General features: G+C 46.5%; 1 protein-coding gene across 6 annotated transcripts in view; it reads left to right on the top strand.

Moving 5' to 3' along the window:
- The window catches only part of fam120b (family with sequence similarity 120 member B), a 304787-nt gene that overhangs the window by 220019 nt on the left and 61226 nt on the right, over positions 1-23542 (top strand). Inside the window, exon 1 of one of the 6 annotated variants that reach the window (XM_078405395.1) lies at positions 2762-2812. The exons of 2 other annotated variants lie outside the window; for them this stretch is intronic. The gene's annotated coding sequence lies outside the window, so the exon portion shown is untranslated. Of the gene's footprint in view, positions 1-2761; positions 2813-21123; positions 21371-23542 lie in introns of those variants that run through there. 3 more of the 6 variants (XM_078405393.1, XM_078405396.1, XM_078405397.1) reach the window with 3 other exon arrangements.

Below are 23542 nucleotides of genomic sequence, written 5' to 3'. Positions count from 1 at the left end.
GATCTATTGTTTGGTTCTGCCTTGAATTGTGGCTAAAGTGACAAAGGAAGTTTGTAGGAAGGAACTGCAGATGCTGGTTTAAACTGAAGATAGACACAAAAAGCTGGAGTAACAGCAGGACATGCAGTATCTCTGGAGAGTATGAACATTCAGTAGTATGAACATTGATTTTTCGCACTTCAGGTAGCCCTGGCATTCCCTCTTTCTCTATCCCTCCCCCACCCAAGTCACACTAGCTTCTCGTTTTCACCCTACAATGGCTAACAATGGCCTGTTTCCTTTATCATTGTTACGTTTTTTGCATATCTTTTATTCATTATTCTTTATCTCTCCACATCTGTATCTCTCGTTTCCCATAACCCTAACCAGTCTGAAGAAGGGTCTTGACCCGAAACGTCACCCATTCCTTCTCTCCAGAGATGCTGCCTGTCCCGCTGAGTTACTCCAGCTCTTTGTGTCTATCAAAGGAAGTTGGTATCTCGAAGTTGGAACAGCTCCATCCAAGACTGCAAGAAATTGCAGATAGTTGTTGATGTAGCACATGCCATTATGCAAACCAACCTTGGACTACATCCACAACTCTCTGCAATTTCTTGCAATCTTGGATGGAGCAGCTCCCAAACTATGCTGTGGTGCATCCTGATAAAATGCTTCCTAGAATTTTAACCCTGCAACAGTGAAGGCACTGTCATATATTAGTTCCTCTGTCCCTCTCTTCCCCTCCCCCTTCCTAGTTCTCCCACTTTCTTCCTGTCTCCACCTATATCCTTTCTTTGACCCGTCCCCCTTGACATCAGTCTGAAGAAGGGTCTCGACCCAAAACGTCACCCATTCCTTCTCTCCAAGATGCTGCCTGACCTGCTGAGTTACTCCAGCATTTTGTTATACTGTCGTATATTTCCAAGTAAGGATAGTGTTTGGCTTGGAGGGAAACTTGGAGAGAAAGTTTGGATGATCTGTTCTTTGCTCCTGCAAGGCTGAATGATTGTTGTTTTGACATTTCTCCCTCAAACAGCAATGAGCTGAGTTGTACAATGCAATGTTAAATGTTCACTCAAACAGGCAGGCAAGACCTTGATGTAATATTCGATCTGCTCAATCATTTACACTGCAGTTCATTCACTCCTCCAATCGCACCTTCCAAACCCACAACCTCTATCAGCTAGAACAAGGACAGCAAGATGGACACAAAAAGCCTGAGTAACTCAGCGGGACAGGCAGCATCTCTGGAGAGAAGGAATGGGTGACGTTTCAGGTCGAGACCCGAAGAAGGGTCTTGATCCGAAACGTCACCCATTCCTTCTCTCCAGAGATGCTGCCTGTCCCACTGAGTTACTCAAGCTTTTTCGTGTCTATCTTCGGTTTAAACCAGCATCTGCAGTTCCTTCTTACACAAGGACAGCAAGAGCCCAGGGACACCTCCACCTGGAATTTTCTCTCCAAGCCAAACAGTATCCTGACTTAGAAAATACCACTGTACCTTCACGGTTACTGGGTGAAAATCCTAGAACTCCTTCCCTAACTGGATTGTGGATATACCCATTTCCGAAGGACAGCAGCAGTTCTTGAGGCAGCTCATCAGCACTTCTATGGATGGCAATTGAATGCTGGCCCAGCCTGTGAAACTCACATCCCGTCAATGATCATTAAAAAATCATCAACATGCAATATGCTTGAGGTCTGCAATGCCGGCGATCATTGCTTCAAGACCAGCATTTATTGACCAACCCCAATTACCCTTGAGAAATGAAGTGGTGAGCCCAATTGTGCAAGTGAAGATAATCCTACAGTGGCGTTGAAAGAAAGACAGTGACATTGAAGAAAATACCATATATTTCCAAATCAAGAGATGATGTTGAAATCAACCAGCAGGTCTGGCAGCTTCAGTGGAAATTGAATCAACTACAGTCTACGTTGTACGAGACCTTTCTTACTGTCTAACCTACTGAATGTTTCCATCGTTTTCTGGGGGGTTTCTAGATTTTTAACGTCAACGGATTAAAAAAAAAAAGTTTTTTCCATTTCCGCATCATTTAGTCCAAGGGGTGGGGAAGGAAAGACCAGACAGTGCTGGTGAGGTCACTGGTGAGCATGGCATGGCATGGGATGGCATGGGATGGCTGGCATGGGATAGCATGGCATGGGATGGGATGGCATGGGATGGCTGGCATGGGATAGCATGGCATGGGATGGCATGGGATGGCTGGCATGGGATAGCATGGGATGGCTGGCATGGGATGGCATGGGATGGCATGGGATGGCTGGCATGGGATAGCATGGCATGGGATGGCTGGCATGGGATGGCTGGCATGGGATAGCATGGCATGGGATTGCTGGCATGGGATAGCATGGCATGGGATGGCTGGCATGGGATAGCATGGCATGGGATGGCTGGCATGGGATAGCATGGCATGGGATGGCTGGCATGGGATAGCATGGCATGGGATTGCTGGCATGGGATAGCATGGCATGGGATGGCTGGCATGGGATGGCATGGGATGGCATGGGATGGCTGGCATGGGATAGCATGGCATGGGATGGCTGGCATGGGATAGCATGGCATGGGATGGCTGGCATGGGATAGCATGGCATGGGATTGCTGGCATGGGATAGCATGGCATGGGATGGCTGGCATGGGATAGCATGGCATGGGATAGCATGGCATGGGATGGCATGGCATGGGATGGGATGGGATGGGATGCGCTGGGCTGAACACCACCAGCGGGCGCTGTCTGTCGTGCACGCGCGTCGGGAGCTCGCTCTCCGTGGGCGCGCACGGCGGCGACGGCGACGGCGGCAGCGGCGGCGACAGGTAGGCACGCAGGGAGGTGGGCACACAGGTGCTGGGGATGTGGAGGTCGCCATGGCGCTGGGCTCCGCGGCATTGAAGCCGGGCTCTGGGGCTCTCCGTCCACGGGGCAGCCTGCCGACCAGTGGCGCTCCTGCTGAGGTGGGAGTGTCTTTCGCCGAGGCCCGGGACTGGGAGAGTAGGCCTCATCCCCGGCGTGAAGTTCAGCTGCAGGCTGCCTGCAAGCCCGCTTTCCTGGGGTGGTGATGGAGTGGTGTGGGTGGGGAGCTGTGCCTGTGCTAGACTTGCTGGGGAGGCTGGCACTCATCTGCAGCAAAATTAGAAGCCACTGCAAAATTAATACTAGAGGGCATAGCTTTAAGGTGAGAGGCAAAGTTTCAAGGAGATGGGCGGGGTAAGGTTTTTACACAGGGTGGTAAGTGCCTGGGACACGCTGCACCACCTGGGTGGTGGTTGAAGCAGATACGTTAGCGGCATTTAAAAGACATTTGGATAGGCACATGGATATGCAGGGAATAGAGGGATATATGTTATGTGCATGTAGATAAGTGTTGGTCTTGGTTCATGTTCGGCACAGACATTGTGGGCCGAAGGGCCGGATCTTGTGCTGTAATGTTCTATGAATACCAACCGTCTAATACAGAGGGGGGATCTTATTGAAACATATAAGATAATTAGGGGATTGGATACATTAGAGGCAGGAAACATGTTCCCAATGTTGGAGGAGTCCAGAACAAGGGGCCACAGTTTAAGAATAAGGGGTAGGCCATTTATAACGGAGATGAGGAAGAACTTTTTCAGTCAGATTGTGGTGAAGGTGTGGAATTCTCTGCCTCAGAAGGCAGTGGAGGCCAGTTCATTGGATGCTTTCAAGAGAGAGCTGGATAGAGCTCTTAAGAAAGCAGGAACGGGGTACTGATTGAGAGTGATCAGCCATGATCGCATTGAATGGCGGTGCTGGCTCGAAGGGCTGAATGGCCTACTCCTGCACCTATTGTCTATTGTTTAATAAGGAAAACACATGGGACTGTAGATCCTAGAATATCACTTCTAGTCTTTTTTTATTGTCAAACACACGTACTGTGAGGTACAATTATAAAAAAGACTTGCTTGCAGCAGCATCACAAGCATAAAAGACTCAAGATAACACACAAAATATAAATATCAAATACATAAATTACACAAATTGTACAATTAAAATAAAAGGACTGCAAAAAACAACATAAGTGCAAAATTAGAGAAAAATAAGTCCTTGGTAGTGCAAGAAGTGGTTCATAGTATTGTGCTATCGAGGTAAAACTTGAGTTGCGTAGCTTGGTTCAAGAACCCTACAGTTGTAGGCAAGTAGCTATTTCTGAACCCAGTGATATGGACCTTCAAACTTCTGTACTTTCTTAGGCAATAGTAAGGATGGGACATGGGCCAGATTGTGGGGATCTTTGATGATAGATGCCATCTTCTTGATGCACCACCTCATGTAGATGCTTTTGATAGTGGGACCAGAAAATACAATACAATATATCTTTATTGTCATTGTACAGGGGTACAACGAGATTGGGAATGCGCCTCCCATACGATGCAATAAATGAATTAGCTAATCAGTATTAATTTAAACAACCCAATGAAACAAATTAGGAACAGTTTTAAAACAGAATAAAGTGCAAGTAGGTCTGTGCCGGTTCACTGTGCGATGTGACCATCCGGCTCAGCAGGACCGCTTCATGGCAGCTATGGCCCTGGGGGAGAAGCTGTTCCTGAGTCTGGAGGTGCGGGCGTAGAAGGCCTTGGAGCATCTGCCGGATGGTAGAAATTTGAACAGACTATTGCAGGGGTGTGAGGAGTCTTTATGAATGCTGGTGGCTTTTTTGAGGCATCGTGTGTTGTAGATGCCCTCCAAGGCTGGTAGCTGTGTTCCGATAGTCTTCTGAGCTCTATGGACTACCCGCTGAAAAACGTTCCTCTCTGCCTCCATGCAGCTGAGATACCACAAAGGGATGCCATGTGTTAGGATGCTCTCTATGGTGCAGCGGTAGAAGGTCGTCAGCAGCTGTTGGGGTAGACCAGACTTTTTCAGTGTGCTTAGGTAGAACAATCGTTGCTGCGCCTTCTTGACCAGCGCAGTAGTGATAGTGGACCATGTTAGGTCCTCCGAAATGTGAGTACCCAGAAACTTGAAGCTAGACACTCTCTCCACACTGACCCCATTGATAAGGAGGTATTCCCTGTTGTGTGACCTACGGAAGTTGATGATCAGCACCTTGATCTTGGAGGTATTTAGGGACAGGTTGTTATCAGAGCACCAGTCCGCCAGGTTCTGCACCTCCGCTATGTAGTTTGTTTCATCACCGTTGGTGATCAGCCCGATCACCGTTGTGTCGTCTGCAAACTTGACAATGGTGTTGGTGTCGAATGCAGGAACACAGTCGTGTGTGAATAGGGAGTAGAGCCTGGGGCTCAAAACACAGCCCTGTGGTGTACCGGTACTCAGGGTGATAGTGAAGGACAGGTGCGGGCCCATTCTCACTGCCTGCGGTCGCTTCAGCAGGAAGTTCAGGATCCAGTCGCATAACGATGAGCTGAGGCCTAGCTGGTGGAGTTTGGTGATGAGCTTGGTGAGGATGACCGTGTTGAAGGCAGAGCTATAGTCAATGAATAGCATCCTCACGTACGTGCCCTGTCTCTCCAGGTGAGTCAGGACAGTGTGAAGAGCCAGAGAGATGGCGTCCTCTGTGGATCTGTTTGCCCTGTATGCAAATTAATGCGGGTCCAGTGAGGTAGGGATGCTGGATTTGATGTGTGAGAGGACCAGCCTTTCAAAGCACTTTATGACTATAGGAGTTAGGGCAACCGGACAGTAGTCGTTCAGGTTGGTGATTTTTGCTTTTTTCGGCACCGGCACCATGGTAGCCGACTTCAGGCACTTGGGGACCGTAGCCAGAGATAACGACAGGTTAAAGATCCTGGTGAATACCTCAGCCAACTGTTCAGCACAGTCCCTAAGTACCCTTCCTTGAACTCCATCCGGGCCTGCAGCCTTGCGTGGGTTGTACTTCCTGCGTGCTCAATTGCAAGACCTGTCCCTCCGCCTTGGCTGTGGTTCTTCCACTCAAGGTGGTGTTGCCAGTTTCGAAGCGGGCAAAGAAGGTGTTTAGCTCGTTGGTTAGTGTGACATCGCTGTGGGGGCAGGCGGGGCTGCTCTTGTAGTCAGTGATGTCCCTGACACCCTGCCACATGCTTCTGGTGTCCGTGGTGTTGAAGTGGTCTTCCACCCGTTGCCTGTGGGTGTCTTTCACCCTTTTTATACCTTTGTTCAGGTTTGACCTGGCAACACTGTATGCTGAAGTATCACCTGATTTAAAGGCATTGTTGCGTGCCCTCAACAGATTCTGTACCTCCTTATTCATCCATGGTTTCCGGTTGCCTGTTGTGCAAACAGGTTCCAGTCGGTGCGATCAAAGCAGTCCTGGAGTTGTAGGGTGGCGTCCTCGGGCCATATTTTGACTCTCTTAATTGTAGGTTTGGTCTCGCGGATGAGGGGTTTGTATGCGGGCAGTAAAAACAGTGAAAGGTGATCGGATTGTCCCAGAGGTGGGCACGGGAGAGCTCTGTAGGCGTCCTTTATGTTGGTGTACACTTTATCCAGCGTGTTTGAGCCCCTGGTAGGGCACTGCACATACTGGTGGAATTTGTGGAGCGCAGCTCGTAGGTCGACCTGATTAAAGTCCCCGGCAACAATGAAGGCTCCGTCGGGGTGGGCATCCTGCTGCTTGCTGATGGCCGAGTGCAGCTGTGCTAGCACTAGGTTATCATTAGCCTGTGGGGGAATGTATGCGGCCATGATGATGACCACAGTAAACTCCCGAGGCAGATAAAACGGCCTGCATTTAAACAGTAGGTACTCCAGGTCTGGGGAACAGTGGCTCTCTATTGCAGTGTGGTTGGTGCACCAGTCATTATTGATGTAGATACAGAGCCCACCGCCCTTGCTCTTACCGGAGTCCTTTGTTCTATCGGCCCGCTGTAGTGACCGGTTCGTTAGCTCCACATCCCCGTCGGGAACCAGCGCGTTGAGCCACGTCTCTGTGGAGATCAGCGCGCAGCAGTCTTTCAGGGATTTATGGGTGTTAATCCATAGCCTTACCTCATCCAGCTTGTTGGAGAGTGACCGGACATTTGCGAGAAAGACGCTTGGTAGGGATGATGGAAGATATCAGCCAGCGACGCAACATCTGTGGAAAGAGAAACAATTAAAGGGCCTGTCCCACTTACGCGATTTTAAGATGACTGCTGGCGACTTGGCTGTCACCGATCGTTCGCTGGGGTGTCGCGGGCTTGATCGTGAGGAGTCTTCAATGAATCGTAGCCGATCTCGGCGCGTCGCGGAAAAAAAGTTCTAGATAGAAATTTCTCGGCGACAGCTGGCTTGTCGCCAGGTATCGTAGCTTATTGCGGCGCTGTCGCATGCTGTCCCCAGGTTTGCTAAGTTGTCGCAGATGCATTTAGAAGCACGTAATATTAAATTATGAAAAGGCATTTGAAGATACCAGAAGATAGTTTTGTTTAACCAATTTATTTACCGTCAGGACATTTGACAGGTAGATTGGAGGCGACAGTTTGACGGTCAGGTAAGCGTGGGAATTTCGCGATGTTTCCGAAGACGTTGTAATCTCTTAGCCAGGTGCTAGTTTCACAAAAAAAGTAACTTGTATCGACCTGACTCGGCATTGTTGTGGTCATTGTCGTAGGGTAAAGAAAAATTTCAGCTATCTGCTATGACTTTGACAGTCGCCGACGGTCGCCTAAAAAATCGCCTAAGTGGGACAGACCCTTAACAGTTTGCATGAAGGAGCCTTTCTTAAAGTCTGTTCAGCGGAAAGGCTCCTGACCCAAAACTTTAACAAATTTCTCCTTCTGCAGGTGGAGCTTGACTGGCTGAGTTCCAGCATTTTCTGTTTTTAAATCAAATAAATAATTCGGAAACTTGGAGTACTGAAGAGCCTCTCATAGTGCTGGGCAAGTTCCTCGAGTCTGACCTTGTGCTGACAGGAGAGCTTTAAAGCTGCAGAACTACATTTTGTTTCAAATGACATGGAACAACTGGTAACAGTCAAGCCATTCACTCCATATTGTAAATCCATGCTCCATCTATGGAAGCAGCTGAATGTTTTGCCACGCCTCTCGGGTTTCAATGATTTTGATATTTGGTATTGGTTTATTATTGTCATGTATACTGAGATTCAGTTTCTTTAAAAATGTTTTATCTGCTTTGTAGATGGGCTATTGCATGCTAGCCAATCGTAGTGCTTGTTAGTAGTTGTCCCGCCTAGTACGTGCTTTATAATATTAAGAACTCGCCTACGTCAGGCAGTAGATGTAGCAGCTCAAATCCGACGTATACCTGGACTTACTCAATCTACGGAACATTGCACGGGATCCTGTCCTAGGCTCGCCAGCCCAGCGACTAACGTCTCGCCAAACCCGTGCTCCCCTGCCTGTCTCTCAGCAGCTACTCCAGCTGCACATTCAGTCCCCGCCCATGGTGCAGAAACAACTACAACGTCAATGGGACACACAGAAGCGGTTCTTCGACAAGTCCAGTAAGCCACTCACACCTCTTGCACGTGGAAACGTGGTTCGTCTGCAAACTGACAAGGGCCATACACGATTGGGACACATTTACGGCCCTTCCAAGGAGTCACGTTCATACCTGGTCGAAGTGGACGGGGCCATCTACAGACGCAACCGTCAACACATCCTTCCGGTGAAGGAACCGCGTCCTGCGACTCCGAGTCCTGACGTCCCGCATCTCGTGTTCACTCCCACAGTTGATTCAGCTTCCCCACCACCAACCGTTGTTCCAGCCGCGGGTTCCCCGCGTCGGTCGGTGCCTGGCACGCCCATGTCGTCTCCCACTAATCCTGTCAAGTTGCCTGTTGCGTCCCCACTCTCCTCCCCCTTCTGTTTTCCCGCGAAAGGAGGTGAGGCGGTCTTTTACCGCACGAGGGCCGGACGGGTTTGTAGGCCACCCGATATGACGATTTTGTGTAACTTTGCTACCGTTGTTCCTTTATTTCTACAAGACGAGAGGTAGATGGGCTATTGCATGCTAGCCAATCGTAGTGCTTGTTAGTAGTAGTCCCGCCTAGTACGTGCTTTATAATAAGAACTTGCCTACGTCAGGCAGTAGATGCAGCAGCTCGGAGATGTAATGTACTGCAGGTCCTATGCAGTAAGTGCTTCAATAAAAAGGATGTGTTGTATCTTAACATGTACTTAAGTACTTTGTTACATGCTTGTTTGTTTTTATATATTGAACTTATTTTTGTTGTTTATTATGGTGACTATTGAGTACTATGTTTACATATCTGTTGTGCTGCTGCAAGTAAGAATTTTGTTGTTCTGTTTTGGGACATTTGGCAATAAAACTTGACTCTTGACTAATCAGTCAAATTATACCATATTTCCCTCCAAAACTTTGTTTTGCATGCTAACCCCATGCATGAGTACAATCAATATGAGCACACAAGTACAAGAGGGAGGACAAAGGGGAAAACAAAGTGCAGAATATAGTGTAGACACAAAGAACTTTAGATGCTGAAATCTTGAGAAGAACACAAAGTGCTGGAGTAACTCTGTGCAGGTCGGGTAACATCTCACATAAAGTGCCGGACTAACTAAGAAATGGTGCCTGACCCGCTGATTTACTCCAGCACTTTGTGTTCTACGCAGTCCACCCATGGCCTACAGAGATGCTGCCTAAGTTACTGCAGCACTTTGTGTTCTATGCAGAATTTAGTATTACAGCTTTCGAGAAAGTGCAGATTTAAAAAAGTACAAGGTCTGGAGCGAGGTTGGTTGGGAGATTGGGACTACACCCTTAGTTTAGTCTGAGAATAGCACAGATGATAACATGGATTTGGCAGAACATGCTTTCAAGCTTTTGTATCTTCTGCCCGACGAGAGAGGAAGAAAATGGAATGTTCGTAGGTGGAGTCAATTGGGGGTAGGGGCGGAGGCTGGTTTGTGTGATCGACTGGGCTGCATCCACAATTCTCTGCAGTTTCCTGTGGTCTTGGGTAGAGCTATTGCCATACCAAACTGTGAATTTTGCAACTGGAGTAGTTTGCAACTTAGAGATTGTGGAGGTGTTAGTAGTGATCTTTCAAGGATCACTAGAGTCAGGAGTGATCCTGGAGGACTGGAAAATTACAAATGTTACTACGCTGTTCAAGAAGGGAGTGAAACAAAAGAGGGGAAACTATAGGCTGGTTAACCTGACTTCAGTGGTTGGTAAGATTTTAGAGTCCATTATAAAGGATGAGGTTTCTGAGTACTTAGAAGCACATGATAAAATCAGCATGATTTTGAGAAGGGGAGATCTTGCCTGACAAGTCTTGGAATTCCTTGAAGAAGTAAATAGCAGGATAGTCAAAGGCGAGTCAGTGGATGTTGTTTACTTGGATTTTCAGAAGGCCTTTGATAAGGTGCCGCACGTGAGGCTGCTAAACAAATGAGAGCCTATGGTATCAGAGGGAAGATACCAGATTGGCTGAATGGCAGAAGGCAGAGTGGGAACAAAGGGGGCTTTTTCTGGTTGGCTGCCAGTGACTCGTGTTGTTCCACAGGATCGGTTCTGGGGTCGCTATACTCTTTACGTTGTATAACAATGATTTGCATGATGGAATTGATGGCTTTGCAGCCAAATTAGCAGATGATACGAGGATCCGTGGAGGGGCAGGTGGAGTAGAGGAAGTCTGCAGAAGGACCTGGACTGGTTGGGAGAGTGGGGAAAGAAATGGCAGATGGAATACAGCAGAGCAAAATGTGCGGCCATGCACTTTGGTGGAAAGAATAAAGCCATAGACTATTTTCTAAATGGGAAGAAGATTCAGAAATCGGAGGTGCAAAGGGACTTGGGAGTGCTGATGCAGGATTCCCAAAAAGTTAATTTGTAAGTCGATTCGGCAGTAAGGAAGGTGAATGCAATGTTAGCATTCATTTTGAGAGGGCTAGAATAAAAAAAGCTGGATATAATGCTGAGGCTTTATAAGGCACTGGTCAGACCACATTTAGAGTATTGTGAGCAGTTATGAGCCCCATATCTGAGGAGGGATATGCTGGCATTGGAAAATGTTCCCGGGGATGATTGAGTTAACATATGTTTGAGTTAACAATGTTCCCGGGGATGATTGAGTTAAGCTGGGCTTTAGAAGGATGTGGGGGGGGACCTCATTGAAACTTATTGAATAGTGAAAGGCCTGGATAGAGTGAATGTGAAGAGGATGTCGAGGACCAGAGGGCACAGCCTCAGAATAAAAGGACGTACCTTTAGATAGATGAGAAGGAATTTCTTTCATCAGAGAGTGGTGAGTCTGTGGAATTCGTTGCCACAGATAGCTGTGGAGGCAAAGTTATTGGGTATTTTTAAAGCAGAGATTGACAGATTCTTGATTAATAAGGGTGTCAAAGGTTATGGGGAGAAGGCAGGAGAATGGGGTTGAGAGGGAAAGATAGACCGGCCATGATTGAATGGCGGAGTAGATTCAATGGGCCAAATGGCCTTATTCTGCTTCAATGACAAACGTATGAGTATGACACAAAGCCGGTACAATGCCACATTTAGCACAAGTGAGCCTTCTCCAATCTTTATTCCATCGTGTAATCATCTCTCCTTTTCCCCGAGATGCACATTCTGCTTTCTCTTAAAATTGATCTGTATAATCTCAGCCAGTGTGGTATGGAAAGTTTCATGTCCTTATTCAAAGGGTAAAATGTTCAAGACCCTTATTTGATTATTTTTGAATGCATTTCTTTGTGGTCTCTCGTTTTACTTTTTCACATTTTTGACCTATAGGAAGGTTATTGAGCTCATTAATTGATGTTCCTTTATATGAAATGAATCAAGGGGAAGTGCTGAGGTAGGAGATCAGCCATAATCTTGATGAATGGGATCAGCCATAATCAAGCTAAAAGGCCCTTCTCAGACTCATCCTCCTAATTCCTATATTTTAATATGAAAATATTCTGGTGTAGAAATTTGCCTTTTGTTGCTTGTGCTAAATGTGGATACTGTGGTAGCAGCTGGATGTTGTATCACACCTCTGGGATTTCATTGATTCTATATCAATCAAATTTTGCAATTGGAGTATGACATCCAAGCAGTACATAACACAAAGGTGATCTTCCTTCCCTTTGTGTCCATCAAAACCTTTCATAATTTTGATCACCGAGAAAAGTGGCCCAATCTGTACAGCTTTTTCTAATGGACAAAACCTTGGATTTATGATACAATTCATAAATTCTTCACCATCACCCCTGATTCTAAATTCCTTTCATAATGTAATGAACAGAATATATTCGCTGTTCCATGTGGTTTAACCAAGATTTCTGTTCTGTTTTTTTCTGTTCTGTCTCTCTTGTGTTTGGTCTGTTCTTCTGGTTCCATTAAACATCATTATTACTTGTAGTGCTTTCCATATTTGTAATCCAATATCTTTATCCTTTACCTGATTTGGATAATTATTTTTAAAATAATATACAGCTTAATTGGTTTATCCAGTATTTTACTTATTATTTAACACAATTATATATTTTTTGATGTCATGAGTCCTTGTCTCTTTGACGAAGTAATTGTTTAATATTTCAGTCATGTGAGCTATCTCCTTGAACACGTGCATGTTATACTCTGAACAGATGGCAAAGAAGGCAGTTCCAGGATTTTGACCCTGTGAGGACGCAGAAGTCAGAGCATGTTTCCCAGCCAGGATCATAGGTGATTTGGAGAGGAACTTGCAAGTGGTGGTGCTTTCAAGTACTTGTTGTCTTTGTCTCTTTAGATGGATAGGGTCCTGCAGGTTTTATGGTTAGGGTTGTGGGAGGAGATGCTTATGAAATAAGTTTTATTGAATTGCTGCAGTGACCATCTGGCTGGTACGCCAGTGGTGGTGAGAGTGAATGTCTAGAGTGCTGGAAAGGTTGCTTTGCCTTGGGGGATGTTGAACCTTCGACTATTGTTGGAACTGCACTCATCCATTTGAAGAACATTTCTTCATGTGAATAGACTTTGGGGAATCAGGAAGTGACTTATTTGTTGCAGACACTCAAACTCTGACCTGTTCTAGCACCCATAACACGCATGATTCATAACAAGTAAGTCCTTGGCTATCCCCAAGATATTGATGGTGGGGGGCTTTGGTGTTACTACTGTTCTTGAATAACAAGTGGAAGGAGGTAATGCAGTTTATCTTTTTCTCTGTCTATTATGTATATCACCTTAATGTATCCTAAAGTAAAAAGAACAAAATAACAGCAATTGAAAGACTGCCTTGGCTCCTGCAGTGCAGTCTTGGGTTGAAAGCTTTTAGTAGGCATCATTTAGCTGCACTAAACTCAAAAGCAGAGCGTCTGCCTAGTTATCCCGTGCAACCTGTGATTTGGCTAAACATAAAAGAGGAAATAAAAATAGTGGCATTTGACATGATGAAGGTTTGCTTCTGATAATTTAATAGAAATTCTGCATAACATGTTGATATTATGGTCATTTATTTATGGGAACATGTCTAACTTGTAAGTTAGAAGTTACAGTCTTGGGTTAGCTGGTGAAAATCAAGCTAATCAAAGTAGAGCAAAATGGAATACCACTATAAATGTTGTGGAGTTAATTTTGAAAAATCAATGTGACAACTTCAAATGATTTTTCTGCAGTGACAGATACAGCAGACCATTTGTATCCCAGACCTTCAGATCTGCTTGATTTCAAATACAGTATCCATTTTTTGTTTTGCTCTCGAGATTGAAATGATCAGTTTGAGAGAAAGGTAATTTCACAGAAGATAATGAAGTCTGTCACAGTTTTCACATTCAGTTAATAATTTTGCACATTTTAATTTTTAATTAATTATGAGAAATAATTTTCTAGTGAGCTAACAATGGAATCAATAATTTTACCTGCAGCACAATTGTGTAAGCGAGGAGACAGTGAAGGGTGTGGTCTTGAACAAATTGCTGAAAAATCATCGGCGAGACCAAGAGTAGACTAGGCGACTTACTTTGCTGAACACTGGCAATGTGTCTGCCGGGGCCACCAGGAGCTCCAAGTTGCTAGTCACTTAGGTTCACCTTCCCATCCCATATTGACCACACCAGCCTAGGCCTCTTTCGTTCAGACTGAATCCACATATAGACGGAAGAATAGCACCTCATATCCCACGGTTAGCCTATAACCCAATGACATGAACATTGAATTCTCCAATTTCAGGTAAACCCCTCTTCTTTTCTACTTGGTCTCCCTGTCACTTAATTCCTTCCCCCCTCATCTACCTTCTCCATTCACTCACCACTCATCCTCCCCCCTACTCCAGATTCCTCATTTTTCTTCACCTTTATCTACCCATCATCTGTTTCTACATTTCACTCCCCACCATCCTTTTTTGCCAGATTTCACCATTCACAGGCCTTTGCCGTCTCCATCTCCACATTCCCTCCTCCACCTGATACATCTGCCAAACAACCCCTCCCTTATCATAGTTTAGTTTAGTTTGGAGATGGATCCACCTACCAATTGCCAGCTTTTACCCCACCCTTTCCTCTCATTTTGTTCTACCTGCTATCTCCCCTCTATTCCAGCAGTCTGAAGAAGGTTCCCAAACCCAAATATTATCTTCCTTGTGCCAGTATGGGAAGCATGCTCAATAGGAATGTCAGGAAACTGGCTATTCCTCTATTTTCCATTCCAGAATTTCCTAATGGTAATAAAACAAATCATGTAAAGTTTGCACGTTTTACGTGTAACCACATGAGTTTCCTCTGGGTACTTCAGTTTCCTCCCACATCTCAAGACGTATGGGTTTGTCGGTTAATTGGCCCCTGTAAATTAGATTACCACTAGTATAAGAAGATAACTGCAGATGCTGGTACAAATCGAAGGTTTTTATTCACAAAATGCTGGAGTAACTCAGCAGGTCAGGCAGCATCTCGGTGTGTAGGGGGTGGATGAGAAAGTGGGACAACATAGAACGCGTGTGACCGGGTGATTAATGGTCAGTGTAGACTGGGCCGAAAGGCCTGTTTCCATGCTGTACCTCTAAACTAAACTCGTGGCTTCTGTCACTTGTAGCTTCTGACCCTTGTTCAACTTTCCATTTGATGTCTGATGTGATGGAATAAGAAGATAACTGCATCGACTTCTCCAACTTTAGATAGTTCCTCTGTCCCTCCCTTCCCCTCCTCCTTCCCAGATCTCCCTCTATCTTCCTGTCTCCACCTATATCCTTCCTTTGTCCCGCCCCCCTGACATCAGTCTGAAGAAGGGTCTCGACCCGAAACGTCACCCATTCCTTCTCTCCTGAGATGCTGCCTGACCTGCTGAGTTACTCCAGCATTTTGTGAATAAATCTGATGTGATGGAACCTTGCAAAACCTGCTCTAATATTGTCTGCCATCATTTATACACAGGAGCAGGTGCTCCCAAATTTTGCTGCCACAGCTTTCTAAATTTCTCGCAACAAACCACCATTGGGGGGAAACGTGATGCAAGAAAAGACCAGGGCTGGCAACTGGTAACTTCAGGCAGGGTGGTTCCCTGATAGGCCAATTGTTGGCTCGGAATGAAGTGATCCCAAGAGGGTCACATTGTTGCGAACTATGGAACTGGTTAACTGACTTTAGTAGAGGAAGGGGGGTGGGGGGGTGGGGTGAAGTGTTTGTAGAAGTTACCTAAAATTAGAAAATTCAATGTTCATACCACTGGGTTGTAAGCTACTCAAGCACAATATGAGGTGCCGTTCCTCCAATTTACGTGTGGCCTCACTATGCAGTGGAAGATACCCATGACAGAAAGGTCAGTATGGGAATGGGAAGGGTGTTAAAGTGCTGAGCAACCGGGAGATTAGGTAGGTTAAGGCGTTCAGTGAAACGTTTGCCGAGCCTGCACTTGTTCTCACCGATGTACAGGAGTTGACACCTGGAACAGTAGATGAGGTTGGAGGAGGTGCATGTGAACCTCTGCCTCACCAGAAAAGACTGTTGGGGTCCTTGAATGTAGTCGAGGGGGGAGGTAAAGGGACAGGTGTTGCATCTCCTGCTGTTGCAGGGGAAAGTACCTGGGGAGGGGGTGGTTTGGGTGGGAAGGGACGAGTTGCGGAGGGAACGGCCTCTGCGGAAAGCAGATAGGGATGGAGATGGGAATATGTGGCCACTAGTGGGATCCTGTTGGAGGTGGCAAAAATGTTGGAGGATCATATGCTGTATTCGACGATTGATGGGGTGGAAGGTGAGGACAAGGGGGACTCTAGCAACCGGGAGATCCAGTAGGCCTTAACAGTCTGAGTGTAAGTGTTCGGCGAAACAGTCGCCGAATCAACGCTTGGTCTCGCCGATGTACTAGAGACCACATCAGGGACACCGGACACAGTAGATGAAGTTAGAGCAAGCATATCGTAAGCCAGAGTGACCCATTCATGCAATGTAGTTGTCTCTTGAAAACTTAACCCACTAACTTTGCCTTGGATAAGTTCAATTTCTTCTTCAAAAAAACAGTTTTATCTTTTATGATGTTTTGTTTGCGATGTTAGCCTCTGTAGGAAAGTGTCAATTTCTTCAAACAGACAAATTGCACTCTGAGGAATAGTAAATGGAATAGAATTTAATAAACCTTAGATTTATTTTCACCAGATCGCCACAGATGTGACATCAGTGCTATTTTTAATTATGGGAGTTAATGCATTCATCTCACTGTTTCCTGCAGTTCAACTATCAGCTCATCCCTCTCTGTGAATGTAATTTGATCATTGCACACTCATTGATATTTGTTGTGAGAGCGCTGTATGGATACTTTGAGGGATTCCGACAGCTTTAGAGGCTCAGTGGCAGGAAACTACATGCTAACGTCACAAATCATTGTTATTAACTTTGTGCTTCGATTTGGATTGATGCTTATTTAGAGGAAGGAGTGTTTACTGTTCCTGATAAATTGTTAATGGACGTCTCATGACAAGAAATTGCTGGAGACACAGTCCAGGTGATTGGCACGGTAGTTAATCGCATAAAAAACTTGGACTCGAGCCACGGTTTAACTTCCATTTAGGCTGCGGTTTATTTCTGTCAGATAAGACAAATTCCAGGACTGTCACTTAATGATTTGAAAGTCGATTAGAAGCTAAGGAAAAGCTTTAAATTGGTTGTACTGTTCTTCCAGTGACTTGCCTGGTAAACACAGTGTGTGACTGGCTTTAACTCTTGGTCTTTATGGGATGTCTGTTATCTGCAGCATAAGAAAAGGGAACCACAATTAGCTTCAGCATCTCTATATCAGGATGGGAAATTACAAATAATTTGTAGCACAGTAATAGGTCATTTGGCACAATGTTCAATGCAAGTGTTGACTCTTTGCACTATTCTCTTTCCACCCCTCCTCATCTCATCCATTCTACATGTTAAAGCATGTTTACGACTGCTTGTAGTGTCTATGGAGTGTGGAACAATGAGGAAAAAAGGAAGGATCCCAAAGTCATAGAGATAAACATGCAAACAATTCACCAAGTCTGTGCAGACCATCAACCATTCATTTAGATTAATTCTACATTAATCCCTTTTTGTAATCTCCTCACTTTTTTAATAGTCTCCTCCTCCTCTCAGATTGTACCACACTTGGGACAATTTACAGTGACCAATTCATTTACCAGTCTGTATGTCTTTAGTATGTGGAAGGAAACTGGAGCACCTGGAGGAAACCTATACTGTTGCAGGGTGAACATGCAAACTCCCCACAGTCAGAATGCGAGATTAGGATTGAATCTAGCTCTCTGGTGCTACGTGTCAGCAGCAGTACTAGCAGAGGTATAAGTGAAACCTGACAAGATAGGTTTAGGTATCTGTCATGCCACTGATCAAAGTGGACGTAATATAGGAGGTAAAAAGATTGAACCTTTATGGTCCACTTGGGAACCAATGACATTCATTGGATGAGGGACGAGATTCTGCTCAAGGAGTACGAGCAACTAGATCTAATTTTTAAAAAAAACTGAACTACATAAATTATTAATCTCTGTGCATTTAAGTTCTGATGATCCTGTGGTACTGGAAAGCAAATTTCCCAGACTATTGAATGCTACTATAACTTTGCAACACTTTTAATTGCTTTTCTGTCAGATGTTACAAAATAGTTTAATCCATTTTCCAATAAAATGGTGAGTATAAAGAGAATACAGGTGATCAGCAAATGGAGAATGGCCACAGAGGGGGGAAATGGACTCGGAACAATAGACACAAAATGCTGCAGTAACTAAGTGGGACAGGTAGAATCCCTGGAGAGAGGGAATGGGTGACCTTTCGGGTTGAGGTCCATCTTCAGACTGAGGACAACCTTACTTAGGGAGAGGGCAAATGATAGGTAGCTGGAGTGAACCATCAGGGAAAGAGAGAGTGAAGTGAGGCAGCTGAGATAAAGTTGTGAAGGAGTGGAGTGTTGAGAGGAATGGAGGAATATGAGTCAAGGAATGTGACGGAATTGGCAGCTGAGATGGAAGGTCATGTGAAGGGAAGGTATCTGAGAAGAAGGTGAGTTACGTGGATGTGCTGATGGTGGGGTGGGTAGTTGGAAAAGATAAATGTTGAAGAGGGAGTGTAATTGAAGTAGATGGAATTGAAAGAATTTGTGTTTGTGAATAAGGCCCTCACTCGTGTCTCCTCTGTACCCCGCAGCTCTGCCCTTGCCCCCCCTCCCCCTAGTCGCAACAGAGACAGTCCCCCGAGTCCTTACCTTCCACCCCATCAGCCGTCGCATACAACACATAATCCTTCAAAACTTCTGCCACCTCCAACGTGATGAATCCCACCACGAGCCACATTTTCCCATCTCCACCCCTTTCTGCCTTCCGCATAGACCGCCCCTCTGCAACTCCCTGGTTAACTCATCCCTTCCCACCCAAACCAGCCCCTCCCCAGGTACCTTCCCCTGCAACCGCAGAAGATGCAACACCTGTCGCTATACCTCCTCCCTTGAGTCTGTCCAGGGACCCCGACAGTCCTTTCAGGTTAGGCAGAGGTTCACTCGCACCTCCCCCAACCTCACCTACAGTATCCGTTGTTCAAGATGTGGACTCTTGTACATCGGCGAGTCCAAACGCAGACCGGGCATTGTTTCGCGGAACACCTTCGCTCAGCCCTCGTGAACCAACCTGATCTCCCAGTTGTTGGACACTTTAATTCTCCTTCCCATTCCGACACAGACGTTTCTGCCCTCGGTCTCCTCCATTGTCAGAGTGAGGCTAAATGCAAATTGGAAGAACAGCATCTCATATTTTGCTTGGGCAGCTTACAGCCCAGTGGTACGAATATTGATTTCTTTCACTTCAGGTAGCCCCGATATTCTCCCTCTCACACTAGCTTCCCATTTTCAGCCGACAAACTGCTTGTTTCCTTTATCATTGTTACTTTTTTGCATATCTTTCATTCATTGTTCTTTATCTCTCCACATCACCATCTATATCTCTTGTTTCCCTTATCCCTGAAGAAGGACCTCAACCCGAAGCGTCACCCATTCCATCTCTCCAGAGATACTGCCTGTCCCTCTGAGTTACTCCAGATTTTTGTATCTATCTTGTGTTTGCTGAGTTTGTCCAGCAAAGGCTGGTCTTAAATCATCTTAGATCCCATGCCGTGGAACTAGATCTCAGTTAGTCCATTGGCACTCAAGTGGGACTGGCTTGGTTGTGCAACTTGGTTGGCATATACAAATTGAGCCAAAGAGCCTGGTTCCTTGGTATATACTGTAATTCAATGACTCCATAAATAATTTAGTAGCTTGTGTGCCATGAGCATTAAACGTCAAAATTATTTTTGCACATTCTTCCATTAATAGACAATAGGTGCAGGAGTAGGCCATTCGGCCTTTCGAGCCAGCACCACCATTCAATGTGATCATGGGTGATCATTCTCAATCAGTACCCCGTTCCTGCCTTCTCCCCATAACCTCTGACTCCGCTATCCTTAAGAGCTCTATCTAGCTCTCTCTTGAAAGCATTCAGAGAATTGGCCTCCACTGCCTTCTGAGGCAGAGAATTCCACAGATTTACAACTCTGACTGAAAACGTTTTTCCTCATCTCCGTTCTAAAAAAGTTTTTCCTCATCTCCGTTCTAAGAATGTAACATCCAGAATGTAAATCATTCTCGATCCTGAGAAACTTCCTTAAAAGAAGCACAACAGCAGTGGGACTAATTTGTCAAAAATTAAGAGCTTCACACAAAAAACTTTGTGTGATTTTCCCCATTACTTATTAACACCAATGTGGCACCAAAGATTGCTGGCCACAATGTCCACTCTACCTCTCAGAACTCAAATAATTGCTGTCTTAGGCATCCCTGCAATTATTCCACCTGGGACAGGAAAAAAATTTAAAATTCTAATGACTGGGCCTGGGGATTGCATTAGTGCTAAATGAGGAGTCATTCCAGGTCTGCAGGGAAAGTAGGATGGACATGGTTCTCAAAACAGCAATCCTGTTGCAGAAAATAATACATCTCCGCAGACAAGACCTTTGATCCACAAGAAGGATTTTAAAATTACCCAGCAAACATTAGAAAATAAATTATGTAAATTCCATAATATATATGCATCCAGAGTAGAATGCCCTTCAGGGTGTTTTTTTAAATAAAATGCATTTCATAGCAAATGTCCAGTGACCGTTGTTTTAACCAGGTCCAGACTTGCATTTTATTTCCCAAAATTGGACTCTCTAGCACCATGAGTCCATCAACAAAGTTGGTGTGTAGATTAAACACGAGTTTCTCCTTGTTCTCTAAGGGATACTATTGCCTCCATTGCTGTTCCAACTTTAATAATCCAGCTTTGATCAGGGGATCTTGAACAGTCTCCACAGAATCAGCATACTTTCAGTTGGTTCCCTCGCTCCACCAAGGCCATTCCACATATTAGCTGTTCTTTACACAAAATCAGTCCAGTATCAGTCCTAAATTAATTTTGTTGTTCAATATTCTCACAGTAGGTTTTATTTGGGAGGTGTAAGTAGTTGGGTAATTGTATTTTTCTACCTAGATAACACATACAATCCTGGTAAAAGTGACCATCTGTAACTTACCTACTCGGTCATTCATGTGTATAACAAACTTGGGGTCCACCAACTCAATGTTCATCCAACAACATTTGACTTTATTTCAAGCAGTTTTGAGAACTGACCAGACCTGATTCTAGACTGAATGGGTAAACATTATACTTTGTACAATGAAGAATGATTATTTTAAATTGATGACTCTGCACATCAGTTTGTAACTGAATCCTCCACCTCCTCATCAACAGAACACAGTCGGTATGAATCCTCCTCGATAACCGTCAGCACAGGGGCACCTCAAGGCTATGTGCTCAACTTAACCTATACCCATGGCTGTGTAGCCAGACACAGTTCCAACCCCATCTTTAAATTTGCCGACTACACAACCAGTGTTGGATGAATTACGGGTTATGATGGAGTATAGGAGGGAGATCGATCGTCTGATTGAATGGTGCCAGAACAACAACCGTGCTCAAAAACATCAGTAAGACCAAGGTGCTAATTGTTATCTGAAATCGGCACGATGGCGCAGTGGTAGAGTTGCTGCCTTACAGTGCTTACAGTGCCAGAGACCCAGGTTCGATCCCGACTATGGGTGCTGTCTGTACGGAGTTTGTACAGTCTCCCTGAGCCTGCGTGGATTTTCTCCGGGATCTTCGGTTTCCTCCCCCACACCAAAGACGTACAGGGTTGTAAGTTAATTGACTTGGTATAACTGTAAATTGTCCCTTGTGTGCATGACAGTGTCAATGTGCAGGGATCGCTGGTCGGAGCGGACTTGGTGGGCTGAAGGGCCTGTTTCCGCGCTGTATCTCTAAACTAAACTAAATCCAGCACATTGATGCAATCATTAAGAAAGCTCATCAATTCCTTTACTTCCTTAGAAGATTGAGGAGATTTGGTCTGCGGATGAATACTCCCTTGGAACTTTTGCAGGTGTATGGTGGAGATCATATTGACTGGTTGCATCACGGTCTGCGTCAGCACCTTTAACGCCCAGAAACGAAGGAGATCACAAAAAGTGGTCCATCATGGGTACTGACCTCCCCACCATTGAAGGGATCTATAGCAGGGGTCTCCAAACTATGGCCCGTGGGACACATCCGGCCCGCCACAAGATTTTATTCGGCCCGCAGCAAGCTCTTAGACAGCGGGGACTGGAGGCAAAAGCTGCCGGTGAAGGTTGACCGGAGAGCGGATCGTCACCGACCCAGAGCCGGGACAAGGCGAGAGATCGCAGGGCCCCCTCTCAAACAACAAACTCAAGGAATCTTCCCTCCTCGCCGCCACCGCCACCAATCACCCCGGGGAGGGGGAGGGGGGGGAGAGAGAGTCGGGGTAGAGGGAGCCATGGAGGAGCGCGGGGAGGGGGGGGGGGGGGGTGGCAGAGGGTCCGGTGAAGGAGCTGCTCCCTTCCTCTCTCCCAAGCTCACCCCGGGGATGCGGGGCTTCTGAACAGCAACTACACTTGTGTTTGTTCTTATTTCGCTGCATTAGAGGGAGATGGGGCAGGGAAAGAGTGGAGGAGCGGCGCAGATCTCGCTGGCGCTGGCAGAGAGAGCGAGAGAGAGCGAGAGAGGGAGAGGGAGGGGGGGGGGAGCAGCCTCCGCAAGTGGCAGCGCCCCTTCACCGGAGGCCTCGCCTGGCCTCGCCGCTCGCCTCGCCTGGTCTCACCGCTCACCTCGCCTGGCCTCGCCTCTCCTTGCCTCGCCTGGCCTTGCCGCTCACCTCACCTGGCCTCGCCTCGCCGTGTAGCGTGAGGCCCGGTGATGTTGTGGGTGAATGGGGGGAGGGGGTTGGGATTGGGGAGGGGGTTGGGGGGGAAGGGGAAGGGCGTGGGGGGTTTTCTTTGTGTTGTAAAAAGTGTTTCTGTTCAACAACCTTTCTATAAATAGCAGAATATACTCATGATAGGCCTGACACTGTACATGTTGTCCAAGAACTACAAACTGTTGGAACGAATAGTTGTTTTTCATACATGAATGAAGCGCAACGAGTTTTGCTGAGAAGATGCATGTTATGAATTTTGATATCAAATTCTCCCCCCACTCTCTCTCCCCCCCCACTCTCTCTCCCCTCCACTCTCTTTCCCCCCACTCTCTCTCCCCCCCACTCTCTCTCCCCCCCACTCTCTCTCCCCCCCACTCTCTCTCCCCCCCACTCTCACTCCCCCCCACTCTCACTCCCCCCACTCTCTCTCCCCCCACTCTCTCTCCCCCACACTCTCTCTCCCCCCCACTCTCTCTCCCCCCCACTCTCTCTCCCCCCCACTCTCTCTCCCCCCCACTCTCTCTCCCCCCCACTCTCTCTCCCCCCCACTCTCTCTCCCCCCCACTCTCTCTCCCCCCCACTCTCTCTCCCCCCCACTCTCTCTCCCCCCCACTCTCTCTCCCCCCCCACTCTCTCTCCCCCACACTCTCTCTCCTCCCCACTCTCTCTCCCCCCCACTCTCTCTCCCCCCCACTCTCTCTCCCTCCCACTCTCTCTCCCTCCCACTCTCTCTCCCCCCCACTCTCTCTCCCCCCCACTCTCTCTCCCCCCCCACTCTCTCTCCCCCCCCACTCTCTCTCCCCCCCCACACACTCTCCCCCCCACTCTCTCTCCCCCCCACTCTCTCTCCCCCCCACTCTTTCTCCCCCCCACTCGCTCTCCCCCCACTCTCTCTCC

The sequence above is a fragment of the Rhinoraja longicauda genome, chromosome 9 (genome assembly GCF_053455715.1).
Source record: "Rhinoraja longicauda isolate Sanriku21f chromosome 9, sRhiLon1.1, whole genome shotgun sequence".
Taxonomy (NCBI): Eukaryota; Metazoa; Chordata; class Chondrichthyes; order Rajiformes; family Arhynchobatidae; genus Rhinoraja; species Rhinoraja longicauda.
Note: the sequence above shows the minus strand (reverse complement) of the source record. Positions and strands in the feature narration are given on the sequence as shown.